Raw genomic sequence first — 14296 nt, 5'->3', positions numbered from 1 at the left:
ACCACAGGGACCCTTACATAATGAACAGAGAAACACGCAAATCCCTACGAAGACAATCTTTGGCTAAGTCCTTGAAAAAGAAAGGTCAGCCCTCCGACACAACACACACCAGTAATTTTGGATTGGGTAACAAGATGGCGTTGGGGTCAGGAGATATGGCTTCAAATCTTGGATCTACCATGTAAGCTGTGTGAGCTCAGGCAAGGCTCTCCCGCTCTTCCAGCCCCTAATGCCTCATCTGCAAGATGGGTTTAACACATGACATAAATATTTTACTGCTAAGTGCTAAGCACAGTGCCTAGTACAGACAGCTATGAATATCCAACCCCACCTGCAGGTGATGATAATAAGATGACATTTTGTAAACAAAAATGTCCCAAGAGAGAACTCTAGACCCTTTAGGCATGTGTGTGTGTGTGTGTGTGTGTGTGTGTGTGTGTGTATGTGCACGCTCACTCGCTTATTGATTAAAGCAAGCGGTTTATATAGTTCTTGCTGGTTCGCAGACTTGTTTATACCATACTTTACTTATTGAAAATCCAATACTATACATAAAAACAATTTTTAAGGCAAAGAAATGAGGAACAAATCTAATGGCTGATGTGGGATGAACTTTTCCCAATAATCTATAACTGTTAATAATATTAATAATTTTTATATTTTTGTTTAGCTAGAGATCATTCATAACAATGGGGATGAGCCTTACAACTTGTGATGCGTTGAATAACGATCAGCTTTTCCAAGCCAAGTCACCTGCTTAGACAGGCATCAGGCTTGTAGATCACCCACCCCATGCGCTGCATGCCTCCCCGCCCCCGCCCCGCCGACACACCACACACACACACACACACACACACACACACACACACACACCACATAAAAGAAGGCATCGCACCTAAGGCCTCCGATCTGCAAAGGCAAATTATGGGATTTAAACTCCTATTATCAAAGGAGAATGGGAGGAATTCCTACAAACACCAAAGACATACAGGATCATAAAGTCACTGAGTGGACTGGAGAGAGCATGAAAGCAGCTGGATTTCTCCAGTGGTTCTTAAAAGTGCAAGCAATTTTTTACTCAGCATCCTCCCCGTCACTCCTTAATATGTCATGAAAACAGGCTGTCGGTATCTATTAAAAGCAGAGCAGGGCTTCCCTGGTGACACAGCGGTTGAGAGTCCGTCTGCCGATGCAGGGGACGCAGGTTCGTGCCCCGGTCCGGGAAAATCCCACATGCTGCGGGGCGGCTAGGCCCGTGAGCCATGGCCGCTGAGCCTGCGCGTCCGGAGCCTGTGCTCCGCAACGGGAGAGGCCACAACAGTGAGAGGCCCGCGTACCGCAAAAAAAAAGCAGAGCAAAGTGCTGGAACCCACGTGCCTAATACGTTGGCTGGTACCAAGTACTCCATACCTGGAAATAACAGTGAAATCACTACTTCCGATGCTTATCAATGAGGCTGCAATATGACATGATACTGTCACCTTTCCACACGGCTTCACTCCAACTAGATAAATAGACCCGGTATCAAAGCTATTGAAAGCTAGGATAATTACAACACTTCACTCTCTCCAGCATCAAACCGTGTGGCCACAATGAGCTGAGCATGCGCTCTTCTCTTGCTAACATATGCATATTCCATTACCTCTGACTAATCAATCCTTGCTCTTACCCCTCGTCTCCCTGCTTTCTCAATAACCATTCTGATATAAACCGCTGCTTGCTGTTCCTGATGACTGATCCCTTAATCATCTTTCCTAAATATATGCAAATATATTCTTTGTAAATACAAAAGAAAAAGCAATCACATAAATAATTAAGATGGCTTTTCAAATGACAGTTGAGTGCTAATACGAGCTCCACTGGAAAATACTCATCAACAAACTAAATACACGTCTATTAAAATGTAGGAGTCCAGACATATGAAGACAGAAAAAGAATTAATTGCAACTCCATTGGAATCATGCTGATAAACACCCTCCCTACAGCTCCTCTTTCAGCCACTTGGAGAGGTTAAGAAAAGTAAGCATCACTGTGTACTTTCATGTTTGAATAAGAAATTATTATTAATAGCAGCGGCTAACATTTAATTGAACACTTAATCCCAGCAATCCCACTCCTGGGCATGTATCTGGAGGAAACCATAATTCGAAAAGATACATGCACCCCAATGTTCACTGCAGCACTATTTACAATAGCCGAGACACGGAAGCAACCTAAATGTCCACTGACAGAGAAATGGATAAAGAAGATGTGGTACTTATACACAATGGAATATTACTCAGCCGCAAATAAAAAACCAAAATAATGCCATTTGCAACAATGTAGATGGGTCTAGAGATTATCATAGTAAATGACGTCAGACAGAGAAAGACAAATATCATATGACATCACTCATATGTGGAGTCTAAAAAGATGATACAAATAAACTTATTTACAAAACAGAAACAGACTCATAGACTTCAAAATCAAACTTATGGTTACCAAAGGGGGAAGGCTGGGCGGGGGAGGGATCAATTAGGAGTTTGGGATTAACATGTACACACGACTATATATAAAATAGATAACCGACAAGGACCTACTGTATAGCACAGGGAACTCTGCTCAATATTCTGTAATAACCTCTATGGGAAAAGAATCTGAAAAAGAATGGATATATGTATAACTGAATCACTTTGCTGTATAGCTGAAACTAACACAATATAAATTAACTGTACTCCAATATCAAATAAACATTTTTAAAAAGAAATTATAATAGCAGCAGCTAACATTTAATTGAACACTGAATCTATCACCAGCAACATGTTAAATACACATGCAGTCAATGCCTTAATACTCATAGGTACCTGAATCTCCGGGCACAGATATTAGTGTTTAGATCTTACAGATGAAGAAACCAAGGTTTAGAAAAGAAACCTGCCCAAGGTCACAGAGCGCATCTGCTTCTAATCTTTGCCAATATAATGCAGCATATTTTAGAGCCATGTTTATCAACTGGAGATGACTTGCCTCCCCAAAAGACATATGCCCAAGAGGCATCTTGAAGACCACACTGCCTGCCTTTTCCAGACCTCTTGGAAATCTCGGGTAGATAATCCAATAAAACACAAGAGTGGCTGAGCCGGAGGCCAATGGTATGTCATCCTAACGAGTCGCTGGGAAGACTTGAAATCTAGGTCAAATAAAAAGACAAGTTAGGAAAGCCTGGGCTTGCAGCCTTTCTCGGGGACCAAGCCTTCTCGCCAACCTCAACATACTTGGGTCCCTCCTCCCTTCTGATAGGGGGATGGGCCCAAGATGCACTCTGGAGAATCAGGAGTGGGTCACCTAATGACTCCACGGTGGCGGGGGGGCCGTCAGCCCCTCTTCCAGGCCAGCCCACCCTGCCCACCTCACTGTCATCTCAATCCCCAGGAGATGCTGGAGCTTCACAACATTCCTGGGCCCCCCATTCACTAACGGGCGGCCTCCACAGTCCAGCTAGCTCTCTGACACTGCCCATGTCACCCTTTACACGATAAGCAGGTTCAAGTAAGGCCTGGTACACGTGAGGCAGGCTGGGCACTCAAAACAATCCCGAGCCCTCCTCTGTGAATCCCCCTTCCACCCCAGCCATGGCCCCAGACCTTTTCCTCCCCGCACACACTGGTAGGTGCCTGGGCGACCACAGGCCCACCTGCTCCAGCTCTAATCAACCTCCTTCCTCCCCAGGACCAGAAGTTTTAGAGATCCAAAATTTAGAACCTGTAATAAAGTAAGAGGGAGGAGGGAGCCCCACTTTCAAAAGCCCTCCGTTGGGATGTCGGAGTCTTGTTGTGGCTGTGTATAAGGTGCATTTTGATAGCTAATCATCTATTGTTCTTCTCAGACAACACCCCTTGGAGGTCTTCAGATCTCAGGATGGAGTGTGCGGTGTGCCAGACCTCCATAAACAGAGCGACAAAACCCCACTCCGATAAGTACTTAGGAAACAGTAAGCCACAGCACTGCAGGGATTCAGACACACCTATCTGAGTCCCAAACTTGGAGAACGCACATGGAGTTCTCACATACAGACAGTGCTGTGGAGGAAAAGAGAAGCCACTCCATCCCAAAAATAGGAAGATGAACTTCCTACTCAGCCAGCCATCTGGGGTCCTTGAAATACCCAGGAGAAAATTAGACATTTGTCTTAGAAGTAAGGGACATGAGCGAGTAATCCACTTGAGGATATGAATGAGGTAAACCACATCCTCATATGGTTACTGCTAACAACATAGGCAGGAGCCTCATTTCCAGAGGTTCTGTACTTAAATATAACTGGGGACTCATGGACCCCCCCCATCCTCCCTCCCTCTTTAATTACGCTAAATGGATTGGCCTTTTAAGAGGGTAGTTCATTTCTGCACTGTCCACATTACCCAATTTTAATTGTTTTCCATGCTTCTCTTATTTCTAACTTTGGAGTATCTAAAACATCTCAGCAGGAGGGCATTTCCCGTTGAAATAATCAGTAGCAGTAGTAATTACCTATATGCTCTTAATATAATTCCATGTGGAATGTGGTGCCATTTAAGTTATATTTTACGAAAGAGCTGGATCTCCCCCACAAAGTGTCCTGAGGACTCCATAAAGGACATCTTGAATGAAAAGCGATTGCTTGGGACAATAAATAATGGACATCAGAGCAGCTTCCTCTGAGAAATATGATTAATCCTGACATTAATCACTCCAATAACATCTAGCAATTTTTAAAGCAAAGCCTGGAACAGGTAACGCACACACACGAGGCTGGACGTGGTAGAAAAGCTGGGCCACGGGGTGGAGGCCAGATGGACACACCGGGACCCACCTCCACGCTCACCAGCTGTGTGACTCTGGGGGAGTCCCTTCACCTTTCTGAGCCTCCACTGGCTCCCCTGTGAAATGGGGAAAAGCAGGTTTTTGCATCATCTTAAATAAGGGACACAGGGGCTTCCCTGGTGGCACAGTGGTTAAGAATCCGCCTGCCAATGCAGAGGACTCAGGTTTGAGCACTGGTCCAAGAAGATCCCACATGCTGCGGAGCAACTAAGCCCGTGCACCACAACTCCTGAGCCTGCACTCTAGAGCCCGTGATCCACAACTACAGAAGCCCGCGCACCTAGAGCCTGTGCTCCGCAACAAGAGAAGCCACCACAATGAGAAGCCCGCGCGCCACCATGAAGAGCAGCGCCCGCTCGCCACAACTAGAGAAAGCCCACACACAGCAGCGGAGATCCAGCACAGACAAAAAACTTAAATTTAATTTAATTTAATTTAATTTAAATAAGTAAATAAAAGGGATACAAAAGGCCCTGACCAGGATGGGGCACATGACAGGGACGCAATAAATGGTGGCTGTTAGATGCCGGGTGGTGGACGTCAGAGTTACATTCCACTGGCTTGGAGGCAGACATGAGTGTCAGGGACGCAGCGATTTGGGCAGGGCCAGAAGAGAAACACCAGGCAGGGAGGAACTCCATTCCCAGAGCCTCAGCACGTGTGAGCCGATGCTAAGCTAAACGCCCAAAGACTTTGGAGGGAGCTTTTGCTGCAACAAAAAACTTTGGATCATTGTGAGAATCTCTGGCATGGCGCCGCTGTGTTGCAGTACCTTCCAGGCTCTGTTTGTGATGTGATTCATGCCAGGTAAAGTACAGACCTCGAGAAACACAAGAAGGTGGCATCTACTAATGTGCCAGACAAAATCCCTATGCAGAGACCAGGTAAGGAAAGGCCTGGAGGAAACCAACTAGCACAGAGCCAGGGTGGGGACATGGGGACGGGGCATGGGGAGGCGGCTCCACGCAGGTCGCTGAGGCAGCTTCTCACTCACTCTGTACTCTGGTAACAGTGTAATGAGGCGAACGGCTTTTGGTGCTAAATTGGAGCTTCCATAATCAGAATCTACGGGGAGTGAGGAATGTGGTCCAATGGGGTTCACAGAGAACAAGTGAACAGAGGAGAGATGATAAAAGGGTTGAGTTTCTTCAGTCTACAACCTCTAAAATCTGATGTGAGCATTTGAAACTCCACGTGAGTATAAGTTTGGTTCTCCTTCCAATTTCCTCTATTCACATCCCTGACAGCGAATGTTTTTGGATAATTCTTCCTGTGGGGGCGTTGTTTGCTGGTCGTCCTCAAGTTACTCTACACGAGAATGAATCTACACCAGGATAAATGCGGGCTTCTGAAACTGACTCACAGGGACCCAGTTATGGCTTAGAAAGCAAGAAAGAAAAACTAAATGGCGTGTCTTTGAGATCATCCTGTTCAACCTTCTCTTTTAGAGATGAGGAAACGGGGGCACCAAATGGATCAAGAGACTTTCCAAAGTCCCAGAGTTAATGAGGGCAGATCCAGAAATTTCTGCCCCTACGCATCAAACAAGAGTGATAATGGGATAAATCCAGATGAATCTCATATATGACGGGAAAGGAAAACGACTTTTAAAATGCGTAGATAACTAGGTTTGAGCATTATCTTCCAAGTCTGGTTTAAACATTAGTATCACATTGTACAAGATGGTTCTGACAATATCACGAGTGCCACTGGAATTTGATTTTTTTTGTCTAAATATGATGTCACATGGGCAAAATTTTACGAGTTTGATACTCCCTGCTGCTCGATCCCAGGTACCGTTCTAACACTTTCGGTGGAGGCAGAAATTGGCCCAACTTACTAGATGAAAACTGGAAATGGCTACCCAAGCTTTAAATCCATCTGCCCTTTGAATCAATGGGTCCACTGCGAAGATTCTGCCCTACGGTGTATTCACAAAAGCAGGTATCAAGAATGCTCGCTGCAGCAGAGACCAGAGTCAATTTTGGATGAAAATGTGAGAGAGACTGAACTTTAAGAGAGCATCACTTGGAAGAGCAGAACAATGACAACAACCTCCATGTCCACCAAAAAGGGAGACTGGTTAAATAATGACAGCAAAACACGTGACGGAGTATCATACAGCAGCTAAAAGCAATGAGGATGACCTCCATGCGCTGCTAAGAAAAAAAACCTCCTCTAGTAGTAAGTGAAAAAAAATCAAGGTACATAACAGTATGTAGGTGTGTTGCATAGTATGCACAACCTTCTTCTGGAAGAACACGCAAGAAACAGTTAATGATATTTACCTCCCAAGAGAAGTAGTGCAGAGGACTTTTCACTTTTCGTTTTACACACTTTATGAAGATTCAAACCATATGCATGTATTACCATTCACTCTCTGCACATCTCTGAAGATTGCTCTATACCACCTAGTGGAGGTTATTGTATTTTTTAACTTTGGAGTTAGAAAGATGCTAAGATAACTGGAAAAAAGTGGGCCCTGTTTTCTTTTTTTTTTTTTTTTAATTTAACTCAAAATAATGAATCCAGCGAGATCATGACAAGCGTTCATTTGAAATATACTGAACTTGAAATTCTGCTTGAGAAAACAGAAATAAATCTCCCTTTTCTTGACTTTCATAACTTCTCAGTCCAGAACACCGGACATTCTGTTAAACAGACCATGGTGTATTTCTTCGGATGGCAAGAAATCGTCCACGGTTTTCAGAGAATGAAGACAGTCTTGGCAAGGATTATCCAACCCGTTCATGCTCTGCTCCAGCCACCTGACTGTCTCCCCCTCACCCGCCTCCTGCCCCCGCCCCAGGGCCACTGCACAGGCCACCCCCTCTGCCCGGTTTGACCCTTCTCCCACCTTCCCCTGATCATTCTTGAGATCTCGGCTCAGTCACTTCTTCTTGGGGACTCCCAAGTGTCCCCCACCTCCCTGGCATTATGCACCACTTTGGAGCGCCACATACTTTTTTCGTACCACTTTCCATCATTTCAAGTTTACACTGATGTTTACCTTTCTTTGGATTGATCTCTCTTCCACCCCCAGCTGAAAGCTCTACAAGGACAGTGCCAACACCTGTTTTTCCTTAACACCAGACGCCCAGTACCTCTGAGAGTGGGGCACTTCACAAATACGTGAATGAATGAACGCAGTCTGGACATCATTCCAAAGCCCAGTGACGTGTTAAAAAAATCAATCAACCTGTGTCACTCTGGCTCAAACCCTCTCATGTCACCAATGACTCTGAGCCCCTTGGCAACCTCCTCCCCCTTCACTGCCCTCCAGCCACGCTAGCGTCCCTGCTGATCCTAGAATCCTCCAGGCACGTCCCTACCTCCTTTGCACATGTGTAGAAAGTATTTCCCCTGACTTTTGCACAGCTTACTATTTTACTTCCTTCAGATCCTGGATCAAATGTCACAACTTTAGAGAGGTCCCTGCTGACCACCCAATCTGAAATAATCCACGCTGTCAACTCCTGGCCCCTCACTCTGCTTTACTGTCCTGCACTGCATTTATAACCTGACATTACATTAAATATTAAACTTAATTATCCCTTTATGGTCTGTTTCTCCTACCTAGAAGCCCATGAGTGCAGGTACTGTGTTTTATTCGACGCTATTATCCTTAACCCCAACAGCACCGCAGGCCCTCAATAAATGTTTGTGCACAGGCATATCAACACCAATACCCTCACAGAGAGAGAAAAGCAAAAAGGAAAAACCAGAGACAGGGTTAAAGCTGGCTACTTTGTCATCCTAAAAACCATAAATAACCTCTTAGCTGCATTCACGGGCGTCAACCACATTTTGTTTTTCTTAATAAATGAGCTGAATGAGTAAACATTCTCAAACCTCTGACTAATAAAGCAGATGACATTGACAATGAACTATAAACAAACTATAAAAGGGCTTGCTTGTCCTTTCATTCATTAAATAAACAAACTGAATATGACTTTAAAAATAAAGAAAACATTATTCCAAGAGCAATAAACTTTATGAACTGTACTAAAACCTCCATGTGTTTATCCCAGCATGTATATTTGACAATTAAAAAAATCAGGACTTCCTGGGGGAGCAGTGGTTAAGCATCCGCCTGCCAATGTAGGGGACACGGGTTAGATCCCTGGTCCGGAAAGATCACACATGCCGCGAAGCAACTAAGCCCGTGCGCCAAAACTACTGAGCCTGCGCTCTAGAGCCTGCGAGCCATGCGCCACAACTACTGAGCCCATGTGCCACAACTACTGAAGCCCGTGTGCCTAGAGACCGTGCTCTGCAGCAAGAGAAGCCACCGCAATGAGAAGCCCGCGCGCAGCAATGAAGAGTAACCCCCGCTCAGCGCAACTAGACAAAGCCCCGCACGCAGCAACAAAGACCCAATGCAGCCAAAAATAAGTAAATTTATTAAAAAAAAAAAAATCAAGCCCTCACTTACCCATTCTCCTAAAATGCGTGACACGGCTTCATTGGCTCTTGTCATGTTCCTGCAGGCCAGGATCACATGTGCACCATGGAGGGCGAAAGTTTTGGCGGTTTCAAACCCTACGGTTTAAAGGAAAATCAAATTTAGAAAACACAAATGCAAAGCGCTGAGTCATACTGAATGGCCTTTACTGAGTGCCAAACGCCATTACCCTAGTGGTTCTCCACCAGACTCGATTTTGCCCCCTAGAAGATATTTGCAAATAACTTGAGACGTTTTTTCAGCAGTCACAGTTTGGGGTGGCGTGCTACTGGCATCTAGCGGGTAAAGGCCAGGCATGCTACAAAATATCCTACAATGCACAGCACAGGCCCCTCAGCAAAGAATCATCTGGCTCAAATATCTACAGGGTTGAGGTTGAGCAAACCTGCCCCAGGAACAAAGTAATTTCAAAGGTGAAGGCCAAGCCATAGAAGAGCTCGCGGCATAGCCAGCCTTTGAACCACTGCTCAATAACAACCAAATCGTGTGATCAGTATAAAGAGTAAGAATACATAAATATTTAGACATGGTCACCGCCCTCAAAGAGTTTACAGTCTAACAAAAGAAAACAAACCTGGAAAGTAAAACAACAACATTTGTTAAGTTCCTGACAATGTGCTCTGCACTATTTCCAGCACTTCTGCTTCCAGCAATGGCAACTAGGTTTCCTAGACCCATCCTCCCACTAAGAACAATTAGAAAAGCTGACCAAAACAACACACACACACACACACACACACACACACACACACACACACACACACACCCCTCTTTGAAGGCATGAGAGGAACACTATGCTTGAGAATTTGGGGGGCCAACATCTGGAAAAGCTGAAAAGCCAAGAGAGGTGAGCCAGCATTTGGCGCTTCTATACCCAATGAAAACACCCTTCAAAAATAAAGGTGGGGCTTCCCTGGTGGCGCAGTGGTTGAGAGTCCGCCTGCCGATGCAGGGGACAAGGGTTCGTGCCCTGGTCCGGGAGGATCCCACATGCCGCGGAGCGGCTGGGCCCGTGAGCCATGGCTGCTGAGCCTGTGCGTCCGGAGCCTGTGCTCCGCAACGGGAGAGGCCACAACAGTGAGAGGCCCGCGTACCGCAAAAAAAAAATAAATAAATAAATAAAAATAAAGGTGAACAAAATTTTTAACAAACAAAAGCTGAGGGAATATATCACCAGCATGTCTACACTAGAGGAAATACTAAAGAATGCTCTTCAGATAGGAGGAAAATGACCCTAGATAGAAATCTGGAGGTGCGGAAAACGACAGAGTAACATAAAGGGTAAATAGATGAAAAAATCTAAATGATAATAGTAATAGTTTGTAAATTTTACAATACCTAGTGAGCATTACTATACTGATAATAATGACATATAACCTAGGAGGAAAGTACTTGGTATTAAAATATTCTAAGACCCTTGCCTTGTCCAGGAAGCGATAAAGTACTAATCTGTATGAGACCTTAATAAGTCAAAAATATAATCTCTACAATTACCACTGAGAGAACAGTAAAATAACACAAATTTAACCAGTTAATACAAGGGGAAGAAGAATAATTTTTAAAAAAAAAAAGGCAAGAAGAACAAGGAATGTAAAACAAGTTAGATAAACAGAAAGCCAATAATAAAGTGGTACATTTAACCCCCAATATATCTATAATTACATTAAAGTGGACCAAAAATTGCAATCAAAAGACAAAGACTGTCAGACTGAATAAAACACACATATATAATATGCTCCTTACAGAAGTGTGTATGTTATGTTTTATACCCTTAAACATAAGGATAAAGAAAATTAAAAGAATGGGAAAAGATATACCATGTAAAGATGAACCAAAAGAAGTATTATAAGAGAAAAAACTGAATGTTTCATAATGGTAAGTTCTAATCCATAAGGAATATGTGACAATTCTAAATTTATACACACACACACACACGTCAAAAGTTCATAGGATTAAGAGGAGAAAAAGAGAAGTTCATAATCAGAGTGGAAGATTTTAACATATCAGTAACATAAAAATGTCGATAAACAGGAAACAGAAGATCTGAAAGTAACTGATAAACTGGAAATAACTGGATATGCTTAAACACTGAACACAACTGCAAAACGTATATTCAAGGACTTAAAGAGTATATACCAAAATTGAACATGTGCAGGGCCGGAAGCCCCAACCAATTTCCAGAGATTAAAATTGTAAAGTATATGCCCTGGACCACAGCAGAGTAACATCAGACATCGACACAAGATCCTAGAAAACTCCCTTATCTGGAAACTAAGCAACACATTTCTAAATAAGAAATTGTGACTCCAAAACTTACAATGAAAACCAGAAAATATTTTAAACTGAATTATTACAAAAATTCTACATATCAAAACTTACAGAACACAGGTAAAGCCATGGATGAAGGACAATCTACAGCCCTAAATACATATATTAGAACAGAAAATGAGCTCAGCATCTATTAAGAAAAATTTTAAAGCAGCTAATTACCTAAAGAAAGCAGAAGGAAGGTAATGAAAATAAAGACACAAAATTAAAACAAACATAAAATACAGAGGAACAAAGAATCCAAAAGTCATTTCCTTGAAAAAAGTAATAAAATTGACAAAGGGCTAGCGAGAGAAACAGAGAAAGCGTGTGCAAGCGAGCACCAGGACACACACTTGAGTGTACAAGTGAGCACACAAATGGCAGACAGCAGGGGAGAACAAAAGGACATCACTACAGATCCTATTAAAAAGATATGATGGGGACTTCCCTGGTGGCACAGTGGTTAAGAATCCGCCCGCCAATGCAGGGGACACGGGCTCGAGCCCTGGTCCGGGAAGATCCCACATGCTGCAGAGCAACTAAGCCTGCGCGCCACAACTACTGAGCCTGCTCTCTAGAGCCCGCGAGCCACAACTACTGAGCCCGCATGCCACAACCAGTGACCCTGCATGCCACAACTACTGAAGCCTGCGCCCCTAGAGCCCGTGCTCCACAAGAGAAGCCACCGCAATGAGAAGCCTGCGCACCACAACGAATAGTCCCCGCTCACCGCAACTAGAGAAAGCCCGCATGCAGCAACAAAGACCCAATGCAGCCAAAAAATTTCAAATTAAAAGAAAAAAATTTTTAAGTAAAAATAAAAAGATATGATGAACAACTTTATACTAATAAATTTAAGATATAAGTGAAAAAGACAAATTCCCAGAAAGACACCACTTAAAAAATTGCTGCAAGGAAAGAAAGAACTGAAAAAAATGTATATTTTTAAGGAAAATTCTCAAAATGAAAACTCTCGATCCATTTGTCTTGAACAGTAAAGTCTACCAAACGTTTAAGAAAATAAAAACGCCAACCTTACACCAACTCTTCCACAGAATAGAAAAAGAAGAAAAACTCAACTATTTTATAAGACTTAAACTCATTAGTCATTAGGGAAATGCAAATTAAAGATACAGTGAGATAATACTGCATACCTACTACTACAATGGCTAAAATTTTCTTAGAAATTAAAAATAATAATAATGACCACACCAAACGTTGGCAAAAATGGGGAGCAACTAGAACTCTTAGACATGACTGATGTGAAAAGAGAGAGGAGAGGGTAAGGGAGGGGAGGGGTGGGGAGGACCTCATTTCAGAGCTTAAACATCACCCCATTGTTCTAAAGTGTAAAATACCACATCTTGTAAGCTATGTGGAAAATCATACAGAGTACCCTGCACCAACAAAGCAACCAATTCTACTAGAGAAGGTAGCAATGTAATTCAGCCAAAGCCATGTCAAATGATCATAGATTACTGCTTCCAAGATCATGTTAATATGTATGAACAATCAGAGAATCATTATCTCACTGAGACTGCCATGTGAAAGAGTCAAGCAAAGGTCATGCATTCATATCACTTCCATATATCTAATCTTCATGGAGGCCAGTCTATTTATATAAACTAGTTCTCAAGGGAAGCCAGCACAGCATAGTGGAAAACTCAAACTCAGGAGTTTGACACATATGTGTTGACCCAGCTCCAACTATTTATAAGCTATCAGACCTAAGGCTGTGCCTTTAACCCACAAGAAACTCAGTCATTTTTCTTAAAATGGGGAGAGAATAGTAAACATACACTAGGAACCTAACATAAACAGAGTAGGTGGGAAAACAAATGTTAGTTCCCAATCCTTTCCAAAATCCAGTTCAGTGCAAAGTTCTGATTTATATGAACTAGCAAATATAGTACAGCCATCGTGACTGAAAAAAACTCTCTCCTAGGTCTGCTCCCAACAGCAACCCATGAGCTAACTGGTTTTAACACCAACCAGAATCTAAAGAAATTAGCTACAAGATCTACCACTCCATTTGTCTGAGTACTGGCTTAAGAACACACTTGAACTTTGTTTATGCCGAGCACTATATCCCAAGATATTCACTTACCGTTATCTAAGGATTACCTTCTATACTTGACTCTGAGGTTAAAGTAATTACACAAAAAATTTCAAATCTGAAATACTGCACATCTAAATCTGTTTGCCTCCTCTTTGGTGTCTGCACTAAAAGGTGCTGGGAGCTGTATCTTCAAGGCAAGAGACAACAACCTGAAATTTACTCATTTGGATCCATGATGCCAATTTCCCCCCTGATCCCCAGTGAGCAAAAGGCACCCAGATCATTTGGGGAAAGAGAGACAAGTACAACAACAGGTTTTGTAGCCCAGCTGTTCCACACCTGGATGGGTGCGGGCATGGGACAAAATCTTGCTGACTGACGTGACACATCAATCAAGCTAATGAAATGCTGACCGCCATATGGAGGGAGAGCACGAAGCGGCCAAGAACGACTGCACTTGCAATCACAGGACTTTTCACACCCGGATCTTGTGGAAAATGATGGACTCTGTGTCCCTACAAAACTTCCAGGTCAGGACAATCATCAGATATATTTCTCATCACATTTTCATCCAAGACTGTTAAAAAAAAGTCACACGGGGAGTGGGGGAAGATGGCGGATGC

The sequence above is a fragment of the Lipotes vexillifer genome, unplaced genomic scaffold (assembly GCF_000442215.2).
Source record: "Lipotes vexillifer unplaced genomic scaffold, Lipotes_vexillifer_v1.1 scaffold871, whole genome shotgun sequence".
Taxonomy (NCBI): Eukaryota; Metazoa; Chordata; class Mammalia; order Artiodactyla; family Lipotidae; genus Lipotes; species Lipotes vexillifer.
The sequence above is the reverse complement of the archived record's forward strand: the minus strand, read 5'-3'. Positions refer to the sequence as shown.